The sequence below is a fragment of the Parus major genome, chromosome 4 (assembly GCF_001522545.3).
Source record: "Parus major isolate Abel chromosome 4, Parus_major1.1, whole genome shotgun sequence".
In the NCBI taxonomy this organism is placed as follows: Eukaryota; Metazoa; Chordata; class Aves; order Passeriformes; family Paridae; genus Parus; species Parus major.
Window position 1 is genome coordinate 37,852,149 of NC_031771.1, and position 24,744 is coordinate 37,876,892.

The 24,744-nt window shown below is 36.4% G+C and overlaps 1 protein-coding gene across 7 annotated transcripts in view; it reads right to left on the reverse strand.

Annotated features, from left to right (window-relative positions):
• SORBS2 (sorbin and SH3 domain containing 2) overlaps positions 1 to 24,744 on the reverse strand; it is a 202,260-nt gene that overhangs the window by 110,272 nt on the left and 67,244 nt on the right. For all 7 annotated transcript variants that reach the window (XM_033513982.1, XM_033513986.1, XM_033513987.1 and 4 more), the window contains one exon: positions 14,716 to 14,843. The gene's annotated coding sequence lies outside the window, so the exon portion shown is untranslated. The remainder of the gene's footprint in view (positions 1 to 14,715; positions 14,844 to 24,744) is intronic.

The following is a 24,744-nucleotide window of genomic DNA, read 5'->3' on the forward strand; positions in this document are numbered from 1 at the left end:
AAACTAAACATTCTAAATTGTTTCATCAGACACCTGCAGGAATCCTAATTTATTTTAATGCATGCAATTTAGCAGTTGCAGAAACACTACATTTCAGCAGTATTGACAGTATCAGCTATTTAGGCCAAGGCACTTAAAAACTTCAAAACAGAAATTTTATAAGGAATTAAAATGAAGTACTGTATCCTCTGTACCTGGAACTAACCCACTTTCTGATTTGGGGACAACTAGAATGTCTTTTTATGCTTTGGGTAGATATTTCAAATTTAAGCAAAGTTGAAATTTTTAGGGGATACAGAAGTGAGACTTCATGACACACAAACACTTGTGCATAAAGTGAGAAGAGATGGCAAGAGAGACTAAAGGGCTAGAATCACTGTGTTTACTTAAAGCTGAACAATTTCTTTTGGAACTCCTATTTATGTGTGCAAACCATATGAGCACTTTCAAGGAGTGATTAAACCTAGTCCAAACCAAATTGGCATGATTGAGCTGCTGTTGACTCCATATGGAATCCCAATTCTGGCACATAGTGAAGAGCCTGAAGTTCAGTGGGTCCAATCCAAGTCTTGCGGAAATACTGATTTTCAGGTATATAATTTTAAAAATGTTACTTCACAGGAACTCTCAATTCCTTTCTAAGGAGCATCTTTGCTCATTGTAATGGTTTGAGTTACAGGTTTTAATGCTTTTGAAGTTCTACTGTACATCTGTCCCAAGCCTGTAGACATACTATGATTATTATCTGATTCTTGAAGAGTTTACATTTCTTTGAAGAGTTAAGACAACAGGTTTCAAGTTTCTACATGACTTGAGTATTGCCAGATTTCCAGCAGCAGAATTTGAAGTCTTCACCTTAGCTCTCCCTGAACACCTATACCTTTCTAACTGACAGTAAAAAAATATTTCATAGCACCATCTACCTCCCTATTTCACTTTCCTAGACAGACTGTTGATTTTTAGAACAATCTAAATAAGTGCATTGTTGGTTTTGCTGGTAATCTTCTGGCAGAAATTCTGGGCATTGATAAATGTTAGGCTAGCTTGCATAGCATAGGAGAATCCAGATGCATTTGCCTCCTTGTGCACAGGGAATAAGGTTGTTCTGTGCCTAAGCAGCTTGACTACAACAGGAGTACACAAGTAAGATGTAGTATAGCTTTCAGAATTGTGAATTCTGTTAAGAACAAGAGCTCAGAACAAAAACACAACCACCTAAATTCATACAGGAAGGTATTTTGCTAATAAGTGGAAACAATCTGAAAATGTTTCTCTAATAAAAAGGAATTCATAAGGTAGAAGCTATTATAACATCAGTAGTTTTGCTGTTGACACATGAAATGAGGTATTGAAATTAAAAAAGTAATGACAGTAGTTATTTGTACTTACAAAATCAATATGAAGAAAGGAGGCATGTATTTAATTTTTAGCCCTTAAGACATAAGAACTAACAAAATATTTATCTAATTTTGTGAGACTTCCTCTAAGAGAATGGCTGAGACCATCTCTTAGATAATAATGTAAGTGTTTATAAGCCAGAACACATAAAAAACAGGTCTTGCCTCTAGGATATTCACAAGGTGTCTATACTACAGAGTCCCAATTTTTCTTTTTTCTCCCCAAAACTGAAAATTAAAGCTAGTTTTCAGTACACAAAAACCCCTCAAAAACAACTATTAAAGTACAGATTCTACAGTGATTCTAGAGGTAGTCTATTCACTCTAGCTTGATACAGCTGAGATCCTGATGGGATACAAATCATCAGGGATACTGTTCTATGGAGAATTCAAGGAACAAGCTAGAACAAAAGTGGAGGAACTCCCTTATCTTAGAATCCTTATGATCATAGAACCATTATGTTTGAAAAAGACCTCTGAGATTGCTGAGCCCAACCATTAACCTTGCACCACTGTGTTCATCACTAAACCATGACTGCAAAGGACACATTGACACATTTTTTGAATACTTCAGGAATGGTGAGTCTAACACTTCCCTGGGCAGCCCGTTCTAGCGCCTGCCCACTCTTTCTATAAAGGATTTTCTCCTAATATCCAATCTTTAGTGCTGTATTATGATTTAACGTTATTAACACTTCCATCATGTTAAGTCTTTCACCTGCTTGCAGGACCTGACAGATTTCCAACGTACTGCATCAAAAGTTTCTATACTCCCCAGGATTTAAGGCTGCAGCAACTACTATATCAATATCATATCAATAATCAAATTCTACATGCACAATACAAGTTTTAGAAGTTCTGATTATCAGAATCTGACATTAAAGATGATGTGTGAAGTCAATATATGAAGATACTTTAATGTTTAATGAACAAGGCAAAGTACAGTAAAACTCGAGATGCACCCAATGTAAGGGGTTATGAAAATTCCATGTAAGCTATGAATATTTTATATTCTGGGAACACTCATGATTTTTAAAATTCCAGTGCAAAATTATCAAAACAGTAATTTGCATCTGTTTGTTCTCCAGTTTTTGCTGTATAGTAAAATTTAATTTGGGATTTGAAATGCACTACTGTCTCTGTGGTTTTAAGCTCATATCTAAGTGATTCTGCTTTTTACGGTGGTAGAAGGCATGTGGGTGAATTTTTTTAAAGAAAGTAATAGCTAACCTTCTACCATGTTAGTGAGCTATATATCAAGAAACTATACACCTAAAGACTGCTTTTACATAAGTATTTCAGGATTTTACCCAAAATCCAGCTAAATTTTTGTTGTTAAGGAGGCAGCATAAGAACCGTCACATTTACGATTAAACAGAAGCCTTTTAAATAACTTAGTAGCATACAGTTGCCTTGACAGAAGCATAAATGGATTCTTATCTCTGCTCAGGGGACTGGGAAAGCTGACCATCATCTGCTACCTGCTGTGATGAATACGCCTTTGCTTACCACATGTCTACTAATTTTTCAAGTGCACTGATGTAAGATGACTGTCTAGACCAGGTTTTCTTCCATCATATTCACTCATAGTTCATTCAGAGTTCACCTGAGCAGCTCAAAAAAGGCACTTCATATTAAACACAATCACTTTGATCACTCTTAAATTACAATTAGAGAATTAAAAACAGGGCGCCTCAAGAGTGTGGGAAGATATGATTTATTTAAAAGATTTCTCTACTTCAGTGTGCTTTTATTGACTTTCTGTAATCCTGTACCTCATGACTGCTTTGGTCCTGCTTGTACTGAGACAGAGAAAGGAGTTGTGCTGGCAGTTTTATTTATGTGTAGGTCAAGCAGTAGAGGTCATCAACACCCAACTAGATCTTACCTAAAAAGAACAAAGGAATAAATGCACTTAATATGAAACCAACTTACTGTACATGTTAGGTACAGTCCTTTGGGGAAAAAAAAATCTTTCCAGCAGAAGAAAAAAAGATACAGCTAAATAATTAACTTGTTTTGGCACAAAAACTACTTGAGTGGTGTTTGCCTTCCCAGTCACTCCTATCCACTTCTAGAGTTCATCACCTTATTAACACGTGCAACATAACTTTTTATGAAATCAGGTATAAGCCTACCCCTGAAATAAGCTTCATTCGAAGTACTGCACAAGCAGTTACCCTGTGCAAAACCAACCTGATAAATGTTAACCTTAAGAATGAATACATTTGAAACATAATTGAAAAACATGGAGGAAAGGGAAAGATTTGAATACAGTTTTGGCAAAATATAGCCTTGTAACAGGCTTTTAATTTTTTTTTTTTTCATGGAGTCATTAAATGATTAGGGTTGGAAGGGACCTTAAAGACCATGTACTTCCATGGACTGGGAACCTCTCACTTGACCAGGTTACTCAGAGCCCTATTCAGTCTGGTCTTGAACACCTCCAGGGATGGGGAGCCCACAACCTCTCAGGGCAACCTGTGCCAGTGCCCCACAACCCTCAGAGTAAAGAATTTCTCCACAATAACTAACCTAAATCAAGTCCCTTTCAACTTAAGACAACTCCCCCTTGTCCTGTTACAGCCTCATGAAAAGTCCATCTCCAGCCTTCTTGTAGGCCCCATTTAATTATTGGAAGGGGCTGTAAAGTCACACTGGAGCCTTCTCTAGGATGAACAGCCCCAACTCTCTAAGCCTGTGTTCATAGGAAACATGTTCCAGCCATTTGTTGAAAAGAAAACCCAAACCAAACACCCTAAGGGGACTAATTGGAAGTCATTAATGACTTCAGATAAGAGGAATTCCACAGCTCAAGGAAAGTGAAGAGCCCGGCTTCCAAATTAGCATCTCTACAGCACAATGCACATTCTCTATGCAATGCTCCAAGTCCCCAGGTCATCCAGACATGTGCAAGTCCAGACAAGGCAAGGTCCCACCACTATGGCTGCAAATCCATGTGCCAGCTATGAAGCACCTCCTGTAGTACCGTGTCCCACAGTGTAGGAAAAAACCTTGTAGACTGAAGATGTCCAGTTAGTAAAATACATAAGAAAACTATGCAAGGGAGTTTCATATTACATATTTTAACTTTACATGGTTGCTTGGATCTAGGCAAACCTGGTATTTTCTGCATGGCAGTCATAGTCGCATATACCACGTAACAGCGGTATCTTTGATTCTTCAAGTAATCTGTTCTTTCAGAGGTAAAGAGGAAAGAAATGGTGTGTGTGGGCCATGCAGTGGCATGAAGGTAAAGTAACTCAGGCTAACTTTTAGTGGTGACAGCTTATTTCCCCATGTTTCATCCCTGTCTATTGAAATAGAAACCAACAAAGCTTTCTTCAGAAGGCAGTAACAAGCAAATATCTGAACCTGCCTGGCCCTTTGACAACACTGTTCTGTCACACATTAAAGCAGTCATGGTGAATGGCCCAGGAAGGTTAGAGTTATCATTTGTTAATACCTCCCTTATCTTCTGCTCTAAAAGTTAATGGTATGACTTATTTAAAAACACTACTGGAATCTGATTTTTATTACTCAGGAAGCAGATTCTGTTAAACTGCACGTCTTGGAGGAATCTTAAACACTCATGTCTACTCAATGTTATATTCAAAGGTAGGACTACTGATCTGAAACTACTAGGGTATATTATAGTTGAAGTTTGTATACAAACCAGTCATTTTTCTCCATTTCCTTACAAAGGCTACCTAAGAAAAGTTACATAGTTCGAAAGTTGGTTCAGCTCAATCTGGGATCCTGTCTTCACCAGGAAAGGTGCATCTCCTTTCTCAGTCATTTCTGCTTCCTCCGTGTTAGGTCAACTGATCACTTGATGTGGGATAAACAAGAACTAATCCTGCAACAAGGACCAAAAAAATAATGCCTGTTTTTGCATATACATTTTCAGTTAGGTAAGTTATATTGATTCAAACATTATTTTGAAAATGTGAGCATGGATGGCTTGCAGTCATATGAACTCCATACACAAGGTGGTTCAGACTAACAGTTCACTGCCTAACGTCCTTAATTGTACCACTGAAAACAAGCAACTAGTCAGACAAGCTTATCTGCGACCTTGGTATCAGCTGCAAAACTAGTACCTCTGTCTAGGCCAGAAGGACTTCATCATTCCAAAGTTAGCACACTAAGGAAGCTAAGGAATGACAACTGATTAACCACATTAGTTGCATTACATAGTGATCTAGCAGTGAATAATTCTGAAAGACAATTTGTCTTATTATTTCTACTTATACCATCTCCTGGTATAAGTATATCCTATATTTTTTTAATACGATAGTGCTCTGCAACTTGCAGCTTCAAACAAACAGTAAAAAGAGATTTTGCTCTCAGCTATATAACCTTTACATTGTTCTAGACACTGAGATCAATAATATTCCTTCTACTATATAACAGCAGAAGGAGAATATTAAGAAAGAGCCACAAAGGTGAATGATGGTATTTAAATAAATTCTGACATTAGAAATAGGGACAAAATAAATTACTCAGAAAATGTCATTTCCAAAGAATGGTCTGTCCATTTGTAACAAACACTATGCTTTGTATCAAAAGGGCAAAGTCCAGAAGAATAACAACTTTTAAAAACCATTCTCACCATTAGTATTGACTTAAAATGTGTCATTGCTTTATTAAAGCTACTCCCAATCTCTAAAATACAGTAACAGAAAATACAATAAATTACCAAATAATCCAATTTAAAAGGTAATTTGAAATTTAGTTGCTGTGTTAACAGTACAGAAAGAGTTCATGTACTCTGCCTGGTCTAAACAGAGCTAATTTCTCACAAGGACTCTTTTAATTCCTAGTATTAAGCATCTGTCAGTGTGAAAGGGAATACTGTTGAAAAAAAAAAAAAAAATTTGTAACAGAGGGCCAGGCAGAAAATGGGAATGCTGCACCTGCAAGAACCAAGCAACCAAAAGCTTACACTGACAAAATCTGCTTTGCAACAGCATCTCTATTCACCCGAACATCCCTGAAGCATATGACAAATTCCTTCAGATCGTAAATCTGAAATTCCCTTATTTTCAGAAAAGTAAATTCAGTCAAGACTGAAGCTGTCTTAGGGCTTTTGTTCATATAGAGTTAAATGCCCATTTGACAATCACTGAACTATTTGCAACATTAGAAAAAACTCGTGACAACTTCCTGCTTCCTTCCTTTCCTTCAATTAGGCTTTCCTCACACGTAACAAACTTTACCCTTTACACCAACTGATGGATTTATAGGAATGGCTATTGGTATTGCTGCAAGGGTATGTGTGAGGATACACCTGTATCCTGAGGCACAGCAGCGGCTGCCACACCACAGCCACTGAGCGAGCTGCCCTTCCCTCACCTCTGCAGAGGAGCTTGTAGAGTCCCAGTGCTCTCCAAGACACAGCTCTGGAAAGCCACTCCGAAGCTTTCAAGTTCACAGGCAGAAAACATCAGCAGAAAAAAACAGATGACTGTACCAAAGGTCTTAATGAAGCTTTTGACGTTCTCCACCCCTTCAAGCACTGAAATTGCATCCTGGCAATTAATGAGCAGAATATTTGACTGTACTATGATCTCGGTCTACCACATTTAAAAAAAGCTAGCAGTAACATTTCTGGTAAAATTCTTTATTAAAGCAGTATATTTTTCTTGGTTCCAGGAAAACATTTTGTCTGGCATCTTTTAAGGCAGGCATAGCAAATATGAAGGAAGCCTTTAAAAAGGATCAAATGTACAATAACCATGTCCTCACTTGCCATTGGATTGCAAAAAGCAATGTACTTGCAACCCAAAGACTGAAATTGTCACTGAACATTCAGCAATAATGCTGAGAGAATATGATGAAGTAATCCCTAAAGCCAGGGCACTCTGACTTGACTCTAGACTGGAAAATTTATAGATCTAGTTTGACCTATCACAGCCCCTCAGCATGAGCACAGACAAAATATAAAAGTTCCAATATGCATCTCCAATATAGATAAGAAAACACAACATGCAATTGAGTAACAGTATTTTAATAGTGAAAATATTTCTTAAGTTCATAATTAGTTATAAAAAATAATTTAGGAAAGTTTTTTTTAATTCTGGTATTTCGCTCTCATGACTGATTTTCTATTTCCTCTATTTCTTTAGATAGCCTATCTGTGGAATGATAAACACCATTCAAACAGCTGAGCCTTTACCACATGCACTCACAAAGCTGTGTCTTGTTATGGTTCCAGCCAGCCAAGTTGTTTTCAGCAAAGATATATCAAGTTCTGAAATCCATTAGAAAACAAGAAAAACAAACAAACAAACAAAAAATCCAGTTTTATATCTATCAAAACTATCAAGGCAGAATTATTCCAAAAAGACAAAATTTGATAAGCAGCCTGATTTAAGTGTTAAGTACCTTACAGAGAAGAAAAGTTTTTATTGTTGTTATAGCTTGTTATTCTTTTCCCATAAATTCATATCCGTAGCTAAGTTGATGATATAATTCAGAAATCAGATAATTCTCATGCAAGTCATTATGTTCAGAAATAAGCCTACTGAAAAAAGCCCTAAGACATCTGGTTCAAAAGGAGGTCATTTGTACCACAGATTTTGAAGTATGACACATCAGCTTAATTCTTTATACCCTAACTGTACCTGAGCATTTTGCAGTTTAGTGCTAATCCAGTCTGAAGTTTTACCTAGTCACAATTAGTCAAACACATTTCTTGCAAATATGCACTTGAATTCTGAAATGCAATTGTGCCTCATATGTTGCCTAGAAAAAAACCAAAACAAACCAACCAGTACTTATTCCATTAAAAATGTTTGGAATGAAGTGCAAAACCATCCTAGCGTCAACTGATAAATATATCTTGGGCTGGCCCTGTAGTGACAGAGAGATAGAGCAGTTTAAATGCCTTGCTCATTCCAGGCCAGACTGGAACACACCAGGTCTCATCTCAGGAGATACTGCTTTGCCAGCAGAGAACTGCCTCTGTCAAATGGACTAAAGCATTTCACTGACTCCACATGGACCAAACTGCTGTGATTGAAAACTGTGTGAATGTAACATGCAAACTCTGTACAGAAACTAATCACTGTGACTTTTATTGATGCCAGTGTGAAAGGCAATGACACTTTGCCAATAACAGCATAAACTGAAGTAGCTGAAGTGACTGAAAGCCTAAGGTTTGACATGTCACAGCTCATGTCAGTAGCACAGCTATATCTGAAGGGCCAAAACAACTACCACGGTCTTAACTCAGTGGTCTTATACTGAACTTTGAGGTTGTTTTCTTTATTTCACTTGCCCACAGCGGCACAGTGATTTGCATGGTTACACTACCAATCTTGGCATTGGAGTTTTAGCACAGATAGGTAGACAGTGCTTGTAGTGCTGAGTAGTCAAGTATTCTGCAAGTGCAGAGCTGTTTGTGACAGTTCAAGAGGCTCAGACACATGCAAATCTTTTAAAGCCTTAAGAATATGAACAACCTTTGTCCAGGCCACTATGGTTTGTCAGATAATTGACAGATAAGTTAGTAAACTCAATGAAAAAAACATTTTGTAATAAGTAGTTCAACCAGCTGACTCAAAGGTCTTTCAGACTTGCTCTGTTGTGTTTACTGGTCTGTAAAAGACTTCCTCAAAGAAGTCCAGATTTCAACTGGAAACAGCTCTCCAACTCTAAACAAATATTCCGGCCAAGAACTTAAATATTATTGCTAAGAGTCGAACAGACTGCAAATATTAAAGCACTATTGTTGCACTACTGCTTTTTCTTCCACCTGGCCCCAAAGAATACAAAGATCTGAAAATATAACAAAAGCATGCTGCTTACCTATGTCACATAATGGTACTTTCAATCTGAAGTAAGATGAATGGTTTTGTTCAAATTCTGATTAGAAGTCAGCACTCTGTTGATTTCAGCTGTTCTACTCATTCCTTATTATTAATATATGTATCTTAATACCTATCCAGAAAAATGTAAATTTTCTTGATGAATAATTAGGTTTTACAACCAAACACTTGGCACATCTCACTACAGAAATCTAAGCACTCTAAGTCATTTGGATCAGACTTCCTAGATCCCAGGAAGACAGATCAACATCACGCTGACCTGCCGCCTGTCACTTAAGTGTTTTGCTAGAAAACCACCATGCAGTCATCTGCTACAAAGCAAGAAACCACACAATTATTTCCAAGTCAGTGGATTTATGCTTATTCTATTTACATAAAGGAGGGAAATTCAGATAGGGGTGGAGAGGTCAGTGTACAGCAACCTTTGTACCAGTGTAGTACAAACTACACAGGATATAAAAGTAATTCAGGCAGCCTGTTTGCAGTACATCTATATGCCTTTTAGGAATTCAGATGTTTGCCTACCTGTTTTTCAGCCTTTTAATTAATTTAAAGTTTTGGGGTTTTATTGGGGTTTTGCTTCTTTGGTTGGTCTTGGTTTTGTTTTTAAAAAGAGTATTTGATAATAGCACTTTTCAAAAATTTTGCCCTTGGGTCAAAATTGAATTCCGGTCCAAACAGTAGATTAAACTGTACATCTGCTCAATTTTTACAAAGGATCTTTCTTTAATGCAAAGTCATTACTGCAAAATGTTTTATGTGAACATATTATTGAGACATCACTAAGAAGTGGTGATACAGCTTTAAACATTTAGCTGTTGCTTTAGAGGTAGGCTTTTAGGAACCAGTCTGAAAATAAAGTTGAGACACACTTTAAGGGAAATTTTTCAAAAACTTTCAACACTAGTTAATTCTGCTTACAAAAGGCTAAAGTAATTTTTAAACAGTTTTTGCCACGGGAAAAAGCAGAATCTTTCAGTACATTAGAATGTTCCCAGACTTTAAGCCATAACATCTAAATTTCTTGTTTATTGCACATACATTTCATATCCTTGCTTTTAACCAAGTCTTACATGAGTTTTATTTTCACATTTAAGCTGTTACTTTGGGCCTGAGCGATAACATTCCTAGAATCAGCCATGAACTTCCCTGTTCAGCACTGCACAGCTCTGTGCAGGACCCAGAAGGGAAGTAGGAATCAAAAGGTGATTTTACACATTTGGAGATCCCAACAGACCTCTAACAGCAAGTTCCAAGTGCCTTTATTTGACTAACCATCACTGTGAAAAGATTAACAGCTAATTCTGTATATTGAAGGCTGTGAAAATTCTAGAAAAATTCCATCCATTTGGTCAGAATTTTACTGTTCTGAAAGACTAAATCTTATCAAACAGAGGACTTGTTCTCCAAATCAACTGTCCCTTTACATGAGCAACATGGCTTGCCTTCCCAACTCTGCCTCCTTCCCTCCCAGGAATTAACTAAGACAACAGTACATATCTATATAGATATATAAACTGTTTATGTCTTTTTTTCTTATTTCAACCTTTTTTGACTTTGGAGAAGAAATCTACTGCTTTCCAGAAGTTCCAGAGGCCTCACAGAGATTCAGGGTAACACATACAGTTCCTCTGCATTCAGCTGCACCTCACATTTTAGCTCACTAGATCTATCAAGATAAACCACACAAGTAAGTGAATCCTATGCAGGTGCCTCAAGGAGCACTTGCAAAGTTGAGAGGCTACTTGCACACAGGAACTTGGTGCTTGGACTTTCAGCTTCAAAAGGCTGGAGCTGCTACTACATTTTTCACCTGCTGTTCTTGCACAGATTAGGGAAGATAGACATGCTAAAAGTCTCCTTTGCACCAGGACAGCTCCTTTCTAAATGCATTTTTACTGAATGACTGTGACAGGGAACCTTTCTGGTTTTGTTCCCTTGTTCTTTCTGGGAAACAAGTCAAGCAGTTTCAAGTGTGGAAGAAGCCTAGGTGCCCAAGTTATGTCCAGCACTAAAGATGACACAGCATTAAACATTCTAACAGCATTAAACATTTAGGGATGTAAGTCACTAAGGAAACATACCAATTCTTAAGACATTAATATTATGGAAACACATGCAGTCTTACAAGTATAAACAGATCATGCCTTATGTGAACCACCTTGAAAACAGATTAAAGCATACTTATTAGATTACTTAGGAAGAGAAAGTGCTTAAAAGCACGCTCTTCTCAATAAAGTACAAGCATACAAGTGGAGGACAATACAAGTTGGACCAAATGACCTCACTGTGCTTTTTTCCAATCTTACCCATTCTGTGGTTCTGTGGCAAAAAAAGGTGAATTCTCTGCCACGTATCATGCAACTTTATTCCCAAATCAGTACTTTTCAAACTTATACACAAATTAGAAACAAATGAAACTCAAGGCTTGGGGCAGAAGCAAAAATTATTCATTATTTCATATGCAAAAGTACCTGCTTTTGACTTGCAGCTATTACTTTTTTTTTTTTTTTAAAGATGGAAAATGAATACTTTTGAACTGGCAGTACAAGAAAAATGTTTATCTAAAAGACAGTGTTTTTTTTAAGAAAAGTTAAGCAACCAAAAGCTTAGACATTACAGTTAAAATTATTAATTCTGACAAAAGATGCTGACTGCTGTACTTGAGTATTAATAAAGTGATTAATTTTACTCTCTTGCCCCAAACCACAGATTAATGATGATGAGCAGAGGCTACTGTGAGAAGCTGGGAATGCTGCCAGTTCCTGTTTCATTTGGATCAATCGAAAGGTTAAGCACAGCCTAAGCTCCAAAGCCAACAAAGAGGCATTGCAGTGCATTTTGCACTGCTGCAGACACGAGATAACCAGTATGCCATAAAATTTGCAAACCACTAAGGCAGGTGGTTATGTACAGAATCACAACACAAACTTCTTCCAGAGCTATGAACTGCCATCTGAAAACACCACACAGACAGGAAGTCTAGTGCAGACACAACTCACAGGTCGCACATACAAATGTTCTCAGCACCTCCATTTGGTATAACCCCAGCCTATGGTTAATGTGAGGAAGAGATGGCTGCATGATGGCCTTTTACTCAGATTAATTTTCTCTACCACCAGATCTTGATTTCAAGTTTTCAAAACACCTTTCCTTCTCCAGCACTATGGCATGTTAAATCCATGCAGTTTCACCATATTACTAGCATCTGCTGATATGCTTAGATCATAGATGGAAACCCCATACAGAACAGTATAAAATAAAACTCCCCATAAAACTCCACTGTTATCAGTAAATGAACAGAAGACCACACCATGGAAGTTACACCATGACTAAACAGCACATTAAATTAAGGTCTTTCTCAGCACAAAGCTTTTAACAAGAAATCTAAGTTATCATGATCCTTTGTTTCTCAAGGTAACAGCTCAGTAATATCATATTCTGTTTAGATAACACATTTGCAAAAAGAAAACATTTTCAGAGATGCTTTGATAAAATAATTCATAAAGTGCTTATAGACACACCTGCTTCCTACCCTTCTATTTGAGTTCACAAAGACAGTAAGGAGGGAACACTATTGTGCAAACAACTATTCTAACAGCCTTTTTTCTACATGCACAAAGAGTTAAAACAATGGTGTTGGGCCATCCCATATTTAATGGGTTCCTTGGGACCATATAATTAAGTAAAATGAAAAATTCAAAAAAGAAAGTTGGGTTTTTTTCCCAATGTATTTGACACCCCTTTTGGGAAGTGAACAAAGACACACTGTCAAAAGCAGAAACTTGCACAAAATGTTACCATTTGTTTCCCATGAATGTGAGGTATACTTATTCAATGAAAGGAATTCCACTGCTCTCCTGAGATTTCCTCTCTTAAGTTGAATTTTGTGCCAAGTTCACTCAGCTAAAGTTTGGGTTGTGTTAGCATGCCAGATATGAGTTCCTCTAAGTCAGCCCTGTTATTCACTCAAAAATTAAGTGTAAAATATATGGTAAATTCAAACTTATATTAATTTAAAAATGACCATTAATAGACCATCACTGGCCCTTACTTTGAACAGTTCAAGCACTGTTTTTAATTGAAAACAACTGGTACATGTTTTTGTCTATTTTACAGCCTATTCATGTGTCATTTCTCCTCCAGTTATGTTTTGGACATGTTAAGGGATCACATATTTCTAAATTGCTCAAAAAGTAATTGCAGCATCACATCTGAGGTGTCTTAAGTTCCTTCAGAACCTTCAGCTTTTTGAAAAGTAATTCCCAAGTGACAAACTCTTTTTATATGAAAACCATCAATGTAAGAAAAGTAAGATTTTTTTATGAAATCTAGACATCCATTTCAGTTTTTCTCTTTTTACCAAAAAATAAGATGGAAAGCTTTTTCCTAAAACTTAAATTATTTGAAAAGCCTCCAAACATCTTTTATGTAAGAGTCTTGATCTGTTTTGTTCAGGTTTTTTTCTGTGAAAAGATAACTATTGCTTTACATTCAATATTACATTTATTTTAAATATGACATTGGGTTTTTGACATATTTTTTGAAATAAACTGATGTTAGGGCTACAGCAAAGCCTACAAAATGAACTGTGCAGAACTAGGGCATGCAGTATGTAAGTGCACAGTAACTGGCAAGCCAAAGCACTGCAGCACAAGTGATCAGATGGACTGGGTATATATAGGGTGCCATCTAATGCCAGCCAACTGCTTAGAAAAACCTCAGCATAGAGCAAAAAAAATTCTGCTCTTCTAAGACTTCATTTGATTGTAATAAAGAAAAAAATAGAAGGTAGAGAACAAACTTGTTTTTGTCTGGGTCAAACTCAGTTCATACTCCATAATCAAAAGAAAAAAAAAGTTTCAAGCTGTTCAATCAAAACTCAAAGAAAGTGTAAGACATAAATACCTTTAATAGAACTGTTACAGAATTATATAATCAATTAAAGACTACTGACAAGTATGCTTACTATCCCATGTTATAGGCACATCACCAAGAAAAAGAAAGCATTTATTGACGTCAACCTATTTTATCTACAAGAAGAAAAACCAAAAATCAATGAGACATGAATGAATGTTGGGAAAGCTTATTTTTAAACTCTTGACTTGACACTGAATATACTTTACCATACACATTCTTAAGTTAGTTTATTAAATACTGAACATTCAAACAGGAAAATCCAATCCAAAATCACCACTTTTGCTTTAAAACATTTAATGCCTTCATTACCCTGAGCACAAAGTACTAGATAAATTATTAAACCCCATATATACCAAAGTACCATACAGAATCACAGATACTCTTCTGAAGTTTGTAAAAGCACCACAGTAATGCCTTTGGAGATTAGTCTTTGTACTTCATATACAGAATGCACCAGAACTACCAGGAAGCCGAAGCTGGTTTTCTCTGAACACTAATTAGAAACTCAATGCAAATCATAAGGGCAGGAAGAAAGACAAATCCTTAAGAAAAGTATGACTTACCAGACAGATAAGTTCAGCTGTGTCTCAAATGCAGCAGAAGTAAGAAAGTTTTGTATATGTAGACCTTTTTTATTTAGCCCTTTATGAAGGTTTCTCTCAATAAATTAATTTAAATCACATGAAAGAGTCTGAAAAAGAAAAAGAGAAAGAGTCTAAGCTGCTGAGTTTTTCTTTTCTAGGAACATTTGAGCTATTTTCAGCAGTAATGGGCTTGCCTACTATCAAAATGAAAATGTAATACAGAACAAGCTCCCAACCCAAGCTAAAAAAAAAATCAGGAAATCCATAGCAAAAAAAAACTTTGTTCATTGTCCAATTTTTTATATAAAGAAACAAAAGGAGCAGGGAACAACCAGTGTCGATGAAAAAAACCAAACCAAACTACTGTTAAAAGGAATTCAGGGACCTTGAAGATTATAACTTTTATCTCAGACAATCAGCCACCATTGATATTTTTTAATGTGAAGAACACTTTTTGAGTTTGGTTATTTCTGAAGATGTTTTTCCTTCTCTACACAAGGTTTCATCTGAGATGGGAATAATTCTATTTGTATAAAGTCCATCATATCTTACTGGTATACACATCCAAGGACAGGACAAATCAGTATACCAAGACTGAAGCTAGTAGTTTGTTTGTAGTTTGCATCTCAAGTTTCCAGTTTCAGCAACAGTACTATTTTGGAAGTCTAGTGACCTGAAGCTGCTGGCACTCCTTTTCTTTTTTTGACCAGGGCCATTCAGTGACATGATAAATATCTCCCTGTCCTCCTCTGTCACACTGCCAACCAACCAACTTACCCGCTCATAATGTAAAAATACTGGGAAACAGAAAGTATCAATACAAATTAATGTCTCTAAGAAAAGATCCTGAACATCTTGATGGGTAACATAAAAGCTAATTACTTTGAAGTTTAAGAAAACATAGATAAACTTAGTCTGTGAAAAATTATCACTGTTTAATTTTTTGCAGCTTCTTCTGGTAGAGGAGAAAGCATCCAACATATCCCTCTCTATAACTTCTCTCTATATATGTTTCAGCAATTCTTGGTTTTGCTTCCTCAGAAAAACTTCTCAAACATCATCAATGAAAATTTTGTTACTTTTTTTCAAGGAAAAGTTATCAGTCTTGAAGTTACTCTCACAGCTCAAAACCTACCTGATGTGGTAAGTTTGCAAAATGTTTCAATATCTGCTAAATTTTCAGTCACATCTACTTAAGTACATTCATTTGATAACATTTTAGAACACCATGGGACACCTTTCTGATTTATTCATGGACAATAGCTGTTTGGAGGTTTTATGGACACGTGAAACAGTATGCCAGATACAAGCTATTTAGTAAAGCATATGTTAAAAGAGTAAAGCAATGCTCATTGTTATAAACAAAAGTGTCAAGCACATTTTCTCCTGAAGACTTGCATAAAATCATTAGCTGTAAAACACTTAATAACAGAAAAGCTGCTAAATGTAAAAATATACCACAAATTCATCCTGTGTTAGCTCAAAAGCATCCTTTTCATTTGATCTCAGCTATTTTTAGTGTTACAGCAGTTAAAAGAAGCTACAACAAAACCCACAAACTCTAAATACCAACCTGTTAAATTAATCATTATTGCTACTTCATTCCTCGTGTCTGGTTTAAGACCATCATTTTACCACAAAACTAGTTCAGCAAAGATAAAAAGCTCAGTTTTTCTCAAATAGATATTCAGGAACAAAGATATTCAAGGACTCCAATGGCTTAAATTTCAGATAATGTGTGAATTATAGCCAGCTGGAGAGCTGTAATGGTTAGGTGGAACATGCAGTATAGTTTGTAAATAAATACAAGACCTGTATCTACCAGACCACTAGTGTCAGATTCTACATGACCTTGCCATCCATAATGCTTTTATCTGGTGGTTACAAGAAATCAATAAATATCTGAAACATGCTAAATATTAATGGTACACAAACACAAAACTAGAAGTGTGTGTTAAAGTCATTATTAGCAGTATCAATTTACCACTGACATAATTTAATATGCAACACTTTGCAGCTCAGCATTTCTTTTCAGAGGCATTTTCTCAGAAGACAGATTTACCATTAGCTGAGTCACCATCAGCACTTAACCCATATTGGTACCTTGTTTCTTCACACACTCTCTGCAACTGTATTTGTGTAAATAGATGACACTTCACCTATTAGTATTTAGAGCATTTACTAAACATGACATAAGCACTGTTTTGATATATACTAAGGTGCTTTAGCTACTGCATACAGATCAGATCATCTTTATCCACAGGAAACATGAGATGTCAGAAATATCACATATATCATCTAGGTCTCAAAGATAAATGTATATGTATGTTTATTAGTAAAACAGACAAATATGTCAGTACTACCAAGACTGTCACCTTATGCTTTTCAGAGACTGACAATCATCTCTTTCATTTTATGGCTATCAGCAATAGTAAAATTATGAATATAATTTCTTTAGTGACCCACTCCAGTGTGATTTAATCAATTTTTAATATTAAAGAATTCAAATATGATCAAGAAGTGTACAGTTCACACTGCTGATGTAGGTACTTGGTGCAAGTCTCCAGGAGCTCTGTGGCCAGACACTACAGGATAGATACTACTAAGACAGATACGACCACGATTTTCATAAACCAGAGGAAAGAATCGTGACAGGGGAGAGATACAGAAGGTTGTTCAAAATACTGAGAGACAAAATTAGCATACCTGCTTCACTGCACAGATTCATATAAAGGAAATCTTGATTTTTCTAAGCCTAGCATTTCAAACACAGTTGAGTCACTGAACCTTCATATGGAAATGCTGCAGGAGAATACTCCTTTTGAGAAGTGTCCCTGTACATTTCAGGATATGCAGGTGAACACAGCACAGCCAGGTGTAATGGCTCCTTTTTTTTTTCCTATTCTATACATGATTCTAATAATAAATATTAGTGCAATACCTTCGAGTACTATGATAGTATGTCTAAATGAATTGCATGTTACCTGCCTCAGGAAGAAATGAGGAGTGTGGATATGATTTATTTCATTTTTTCTTTTATTTTTTTTTTTTTTTTTAAGTAACAGTATTTCTTGAATTTCATCTGAACTATAAAATTTCATAGTAACAGTAAATGAATTTAATGTTAGAGAATGGAAGCAAAATGGACATACTCTGTTTTCAGAAGTCTCCCTTGGGAGCGTTCATTCACAGAACTGATCATCTCAGTCTCTGAAATGAATATTTTTTAGAGTGCAGGAAAAAAGAAATCTACAGAAGGAAAGCTATGGATCACATGCTTTGTCCTGGACTTCCCCTAGTCTCAAAAGTGTTTTAGACATATATGAACTTGGAGGATCTTATAAGACTTTTTTTTTTTTTTCAATGTCAGTGTGCTTTTGGTAGCCTCCACTGCTGAAAAGCAATGAGCTATGAAGAAGGATGGCCATGCTCCTGGACAGGATGGAACCTTGCTACACATAGGTCATATAAACCATTATTTGTGAGTAATCATATATAATGTAACATAACTAAAACTGCATGAGTGTGGTACTGAACTTAGTGCCAGGGATGCCTATACTCAAACAAAATATCAAAGCAGCCTTCTGAATTTGTCACAGAAGTGTTACACAGATAACTCATGCATTTGAAAGACATGGATCAACACAGCAAGTACACATGTGATGAGAGAATCATACTCTCATGTTATTAACATGAACTGGTCTGCAAAATGGTGTATGTTTGATGAAGAGTTGACTCTGCTGTTCTTCTGCAGAACAGCAGACCTGCATTCTCTTTAAAAGACACCAAATGCCTTTAGCTATACTGAGTTCTCATTTTTGACTTTAGATTTATGTTAGTCTGAAACCCCTAGCCATTTTTTGGTAAGACATTTTACAGTTATAATAAGCAGCTAGTTTATGATTTTTAGTATGCTTAATAACACCACTATATCATATAGAATCCATTAAAAATATTGTACCTTTAAATCAGCCCCAAATAACTACATTAAAATGTAAGGATACTTTCAACTTTGAAGTGAAATCACAGGCATTTAAACCCCTCCAACTACTGAAAGCATATTATCTAAATATTTAAAGCCTCTTAGTCATCTGTTAGAACCAATTCCAATACTTTAGCAATTCCATATAACTGAGTGCAAGCCATGTAACTGCTCTCATAATGATGTGAAAAATGACTACAGCCACTGCACCTATCATTCTGAAACTGAACCAACAGGACAATATGCCTGCCTATTTTGCTAGTAAAACTAACTTCCTCTGTTCCAAGAGTAAACAGTTAAAAATTAGCAGGAAAATAAATATGAAAAGGCCTTTTCAGGAAACGGGGAACAGAAGCTTATTGTTAATCTCATTCTTAATATACATTGCTAACCCATTGTTTCAAGAACTTTGTACCAAGTTATTTGTCCTTCAGGCCTGTTTTCTGCTAGAATGTGCTTAACTCCTGTGTGAGACTGCAGCTGTTTTTTGAGAGGGTGCTGAGGGCATTAAGGAGCATGGTTTTCCTAAAGGCCCAAACTTCAGAAATGTAAACAAGCTAGGACTCTCAACCTGTGACTTACCAGTGCAAGAAAAAAGGTCTTTTGAGCACAAATGGCAAGTGGCAATTTAAAAAATAATTTTACACACACACACACACACACACACACACACACACCCCTGTTGGAGTCAGAGGCACAGAGAGTGTGCCCTTAACTCTGATACCTGGCTCTAACATCCAAGAAAGCACTGAGTTTCATATGACATCCTGAAGACAGCTGTTAAAGTTAAATAGAAAACCTAGGAATGTAAATGTGTAAAGTAGAAAGTTTCTTATGTCACTGGGTGAAAAAGTTAAAGTTTGGAGTTTAAGTTAGTTTAGAGAACAGAAGACAAGATGGAGGATTTAGGGTGTTGTCTCTTGTCCTTCTTTCTTCTTCATCTTCTTCTTCTAGAGGTTTTTAGGTAGTAGTAGGTGATTGGACAGAAGATGCCACAGTGTAGCACAGAGGTGTAGGGTCATTGGGTCATTAAGAAAAATAATTTACTTGGCATTTGTTAATTGGGTAAACAGACATATAAAAGACCTTGAAGAAGATCTTTGTTAGCCATTTTGCGCCTATCTTACTGCACATAGCTCCTTGTACCTTGTGTACATGTAATGCTGATAAGAGAAGAATAAACAACCAAGTCCAAACTAGAGAGAAAAATTGCCTCCCTCACATCTACTTCAGTTCAAGAGGAAAAAAAACCTAATCATGAGTAGCCTATAGAGACATATACGCAATTTTCTAAGCATCTGTATGTCTTTCAACAGTTAGCTAAAATTCTCCTCCTGAACCAATCAAGAAATGCCTTGCCTTAATGAAATGACGTTGGTGACAGCTGTCCTGTACAGCCTTATCAATCCTAAATCTGAGGCACAAATATCCAAAAGATGTTCTCAGGTTTTTCCCACTCTTTATCAAAACCATGGAAGATGATGTTATGCTACTACGTTATTTTTAAAAACACTGTACTGATGGACATTAAAACATCTGCCACGGATGTGGAAAACCTGGATTAAACTTCCAGAAGGATTTACAGTCACATCTCCCACTTCCGTGGCACAATACCAAGCGTCATGCTATTGTCTGGTCTTCTGAGGACACTGGCCCTCTTTCACAGAGTAATCACATACTTCATGTGGCTCACAGAGCAAGAACTGGACTCTGTTTCATGAGCTTAAGAAAGAAAAACTTACCTAGGAGAAAGGAAAGTTTGAGCATGTACCTTCAGTTACTCTGAAATATTTACACCTGAATAATATCCTCTGAAACATTAACAGCTCCCCAGAGCTATCTATGGATAAAACTGTGCTCACTTCTCAAGGGAGAACTGCCATCACCAGGCTCTGGGGCCATGATCCTATGTGCAGCTGTCATTATCAAGCTGCTGGTCCATGTAAGGACAAAGAAATCCACAGAAGTTAACACAAGTCCCAAATCCTTCCTTCCGCTTCACAAAGACTTACGTTACAGAGCACACAAGGCCTAACGCCATTCTGCTTTTTCTTAAACCACCAGATTATGGCTAGGCCAGCTTTACACCTCCGCACTCTCCATTGAGCTTCTATTCCAATTACCATGACTAAATCCACAAAGGAATTTAGGCTTCTCAATAATTAACACAATGGTTTTCTGCCAATTTCCTAAGCTGCCAGGCTAGTAATGGAAAAATAAGGGAACTATATGAAAAACAGTCCTTAGCTTTACCAATCAAGTAATTTTAATGTTTTCTGCTACTCATAGCGTAGAAGGGAGGAAACAGCTGAGGTACTGCAATGGAAGCTTTCAGGCACTGAACCCTAGGGTGAACACTTGTCACCTCAAATGAGTACAAAACCTCTCACTACAAGTCAAACAGTGTAGAGAACGATCTTTCCACCAGTGTTCCTTTAATCAGTTTATTCATTTAACTATGATACACCAACTGAAAACACAAACTAAAGCGATAACTTTTCAGCATTTTAGAATACAAAGTAATAAATACTATCAAAGCCTAGTATTTTTCTGATATCCTTCTTTTTTTCTCTATTAGTCTGACTTCAAAGGCAATATCTGGTTTTCAGCAACCTACATCTGTATTTATGGCAACATATAATAATGGCAACATATGATATTGACATAATATAAACAGCTGAAGTCAGACAAAGCACACCAAGACACAATTGCTTTGGCAAACTCTTTGCTGCTCACAGTTTCACAAAATTGACAATAATCAGTCCTACAGGTTGCAAAGAAGGTAATATTAAATAATAATAATAACAACAACTACTATTTCAAGAGCTCAGGTATATGACACCTGCAGACTGAACCTACTTGTAGCTACACTGTCTCCACCTTTGTCCACCTTCATGTTGTTTATCAGCAAGAAAAGGTTCTGCCAAAATGCCTGAGCCAATGAAGCCTGCTGCTGCTCCCTACAGAAGAACTCCTTTCTGCAGTATGATGTAGCACACTCAACAGGAAGCTCCTAAAACAGAAAACTGATCCCTCCTTGTTCAAATCTCTGTGTTCCTGAAGATCATAATTTCCCCAAAGATTTGACAAGTCCTCATACTAGTAGCTCGGAGGGAAAGGAACCCCAGGAAAAGTTTCCAGGAAGTTTTACAGCTCCCAAAGGCTAAGTTAATGCACGATATGAACACCCCCCAGTGGATACTCTATACCCCACTTAGTCCTGGCCCACTAGGAGAATGGCTCAGGAAATCAGTGCTGAGCTTGTGTTTGTTTTGTCTTCTTGCTAACAGAGGCACATTATAATGTAGTCATCTATCATGTATTGCTTCAGCTAAGTGAAAATGAGAGCTCTTTCACAGTTTTTGTTTGCTGTTTGTGTTCCTTACAGGACTGTTAATTGCAGAACAGGCTATTAGTTTGAAACATTTGTTTGAGCTATATTCATGCTTTTCCTAGCTGAAGAAAAACAATTTGATGTTTGCTGCACTCAAGGAAAGGCAGGACATTACAGCTGTGCTGCCAGTTAATTGCTCTGTGTTGAATTATCTGTAGGTCAGAACAAATTTTTCAACTAATAGAATTTGACCCTTGTTTAAGTGGCAAATAACAGAGATGAGAAGAGCATAGTCGCCATGGATGACAATACTTCAAGGATTTTTAGAAATTTCCTAGTTCTTTTCCATCAGTACGCTTCCAGTGCTGATAAGTGAACATCAGTAATAAAGAATTCAAAACTGGAGCCACATTATTTTCCACTGCAAACATTCTCCCTGAATGGAGAAATTCTTCCACAAGGAAAACAGTCTACAGACACAACAACACTTCTCTACTGTTTTCAGTAGCCAGTATGACTACACATTTTATGAGATGTAGTGTATACTCCTTAAGAAAATTAAGCCATTAAGGAGACCCCAATTCATATGACAAATGCCATTGCTACCCAGAAAGATATAGAGAAAAGATCCTTAAAAATATTCTTAAGCAGCAACAAACTGAAAGCTGGAACAATATGACTACACATATTTTGCACACTGGGTAGAGAAGGGAGCACTATTGTCACATCCATAAATCTGAGGTGGTTGAAATTGCACAAAAGAAGGCTGTAATAGGGGTTCTTAAGATAATGTGAGAACTGGAAATCAAAGGGAACATAATCTGAAGTAGATATCCTATTTTGTAACCATGAAGTTTTATGCCTATTAGGTAGTTTCCTCTCTTTGAAAAATAAACACATGGAAAGGTGGATTTCCCTTCCTAGAAATTGTTTACTTCCTCAGAACTTTAACATCCTCTGCTTTTCAAATTCATCCGCCTATTAGTAACAACAGTTCAAAAGACCCTTCTTTCCCCTCAAGGCTGTTTACTGTTCATCAGCTTGATGAAATGACTGTTCAAAACAGAAAGTTTCAATTTTAACCCTAAGACAATGATTGCTATGAGCACCAGTAGAGTAATAACATTTGCACTTGAAAAACCTGAAGGATGAAGTCAGTGTCTTGTGGTATCCTCTGCTTCTAAAGCAGCTTGAAAGCTTTAAATAGGAAGGTAAATTTTCTCTACAAAATTTATACAGAATAGGTAATCACACCGTTTTCTATCTTACTTCCCAAAAGAGAGTTTAGAGATAAAAAAGTTGTCAAATTACAGCCTTGTACGTAAAGTATTCAAAAATAGACAGCAGACATATCTTAGCAGAAGTTTAATTATTACAGATTTAATGTCCAAAAACACATTAAACAGCTTGTGTTCTGTTTGCCCTACCTTCTGCTTTGAACCCATTGACTTAAAATTTAAGCTCAGGCACATTTGATTCCTACAGCAATTAAACAAATTGCTGATAAGGAGAACTTTAGAAAAACATTTGATGTTATTTTTTTCAGGCTTTACATTCTGATCAACAGGGTGAAAAAAAATTACAAATGATTGGCATTTATCTGAACACCAGAGTTTGAAACCAGAGGCCAACAATGGAGAGGCGTATTCACTAATAGTTTTACATAGTGTCTGTACAGCTTTTGGTTATTTATAACAAAATCAGCTTATGATAGACAGGCAGCATGAACTAGAAACACGTGAGTTAAGATCAAAGTCTAAACTTTCCATAAGTTGAGTAATTCAAATCACTTTAATAGTATACTTTTAAAAAAATAAATAGTATTGAAATATATATATAAAAAAAATCAAACCTCTGTGGTAACTTTCATGTCACCCACACCTAAAGAAGTCAACACACAAAATCTTTTTTATGATGCAGTACTGAAACATTGCTGCCTTTGAAATGACAACACAGGCATCTCTATTTCCTGATTCCTCCTCCTCCTGAAGCTAGTGACCGCTTACCCTGACTTTGATGGTGACATTTCAAACTGATAGGTGTGTCTGATACAGACTGCACAGAAAGTTTAAGATGCAAAAACATCACAATTGCACTGACCTTAGTTTGCAAATCTGGTTACCATTTGTAGGATTCCTAGTTTAAATGCACAGCATAATTTGAACATCACTTCTGATGTTCATCAAGTTTTAAGAGGCAGGACTATTTATCTAACAGAACATCCCCAAAATATGGTAAAATTTGTGCATATAAACATGTGAAGCTATTTCCAGTAATAAATAAACTGTAAATAAGGTTAGCAGATTAATTCAAGGTGGTGCCAACCTTTTCAGCCCAGATCTTACTAATGACAGTAAGACTTAAATGCCTATGTAAGTAATGACAACCAGACAATCATTATATCAAGGAACACAAACACAAGTGCAACACTTTTTTTTTTCAACTTTAGCTAAATCTTTCCAATATTCTTCAAAAGAAATTTACAGCCACTTTGAGCTGAACCTAAAGCTAGAATAGCAAAAAAGCTGGACTCTAAGGCCTTTTCAATGATATTTTAAAAGCACACAGATTTACTGTAACTACTTTTAATTAATTCAGGGAGGATTCCTATCATTGCATTTGAAGAGAAAAAACATCAATAAGAGCTTTCAAAAACACCAATGTCTATAATAATTTCATCTGTGTCATTTTG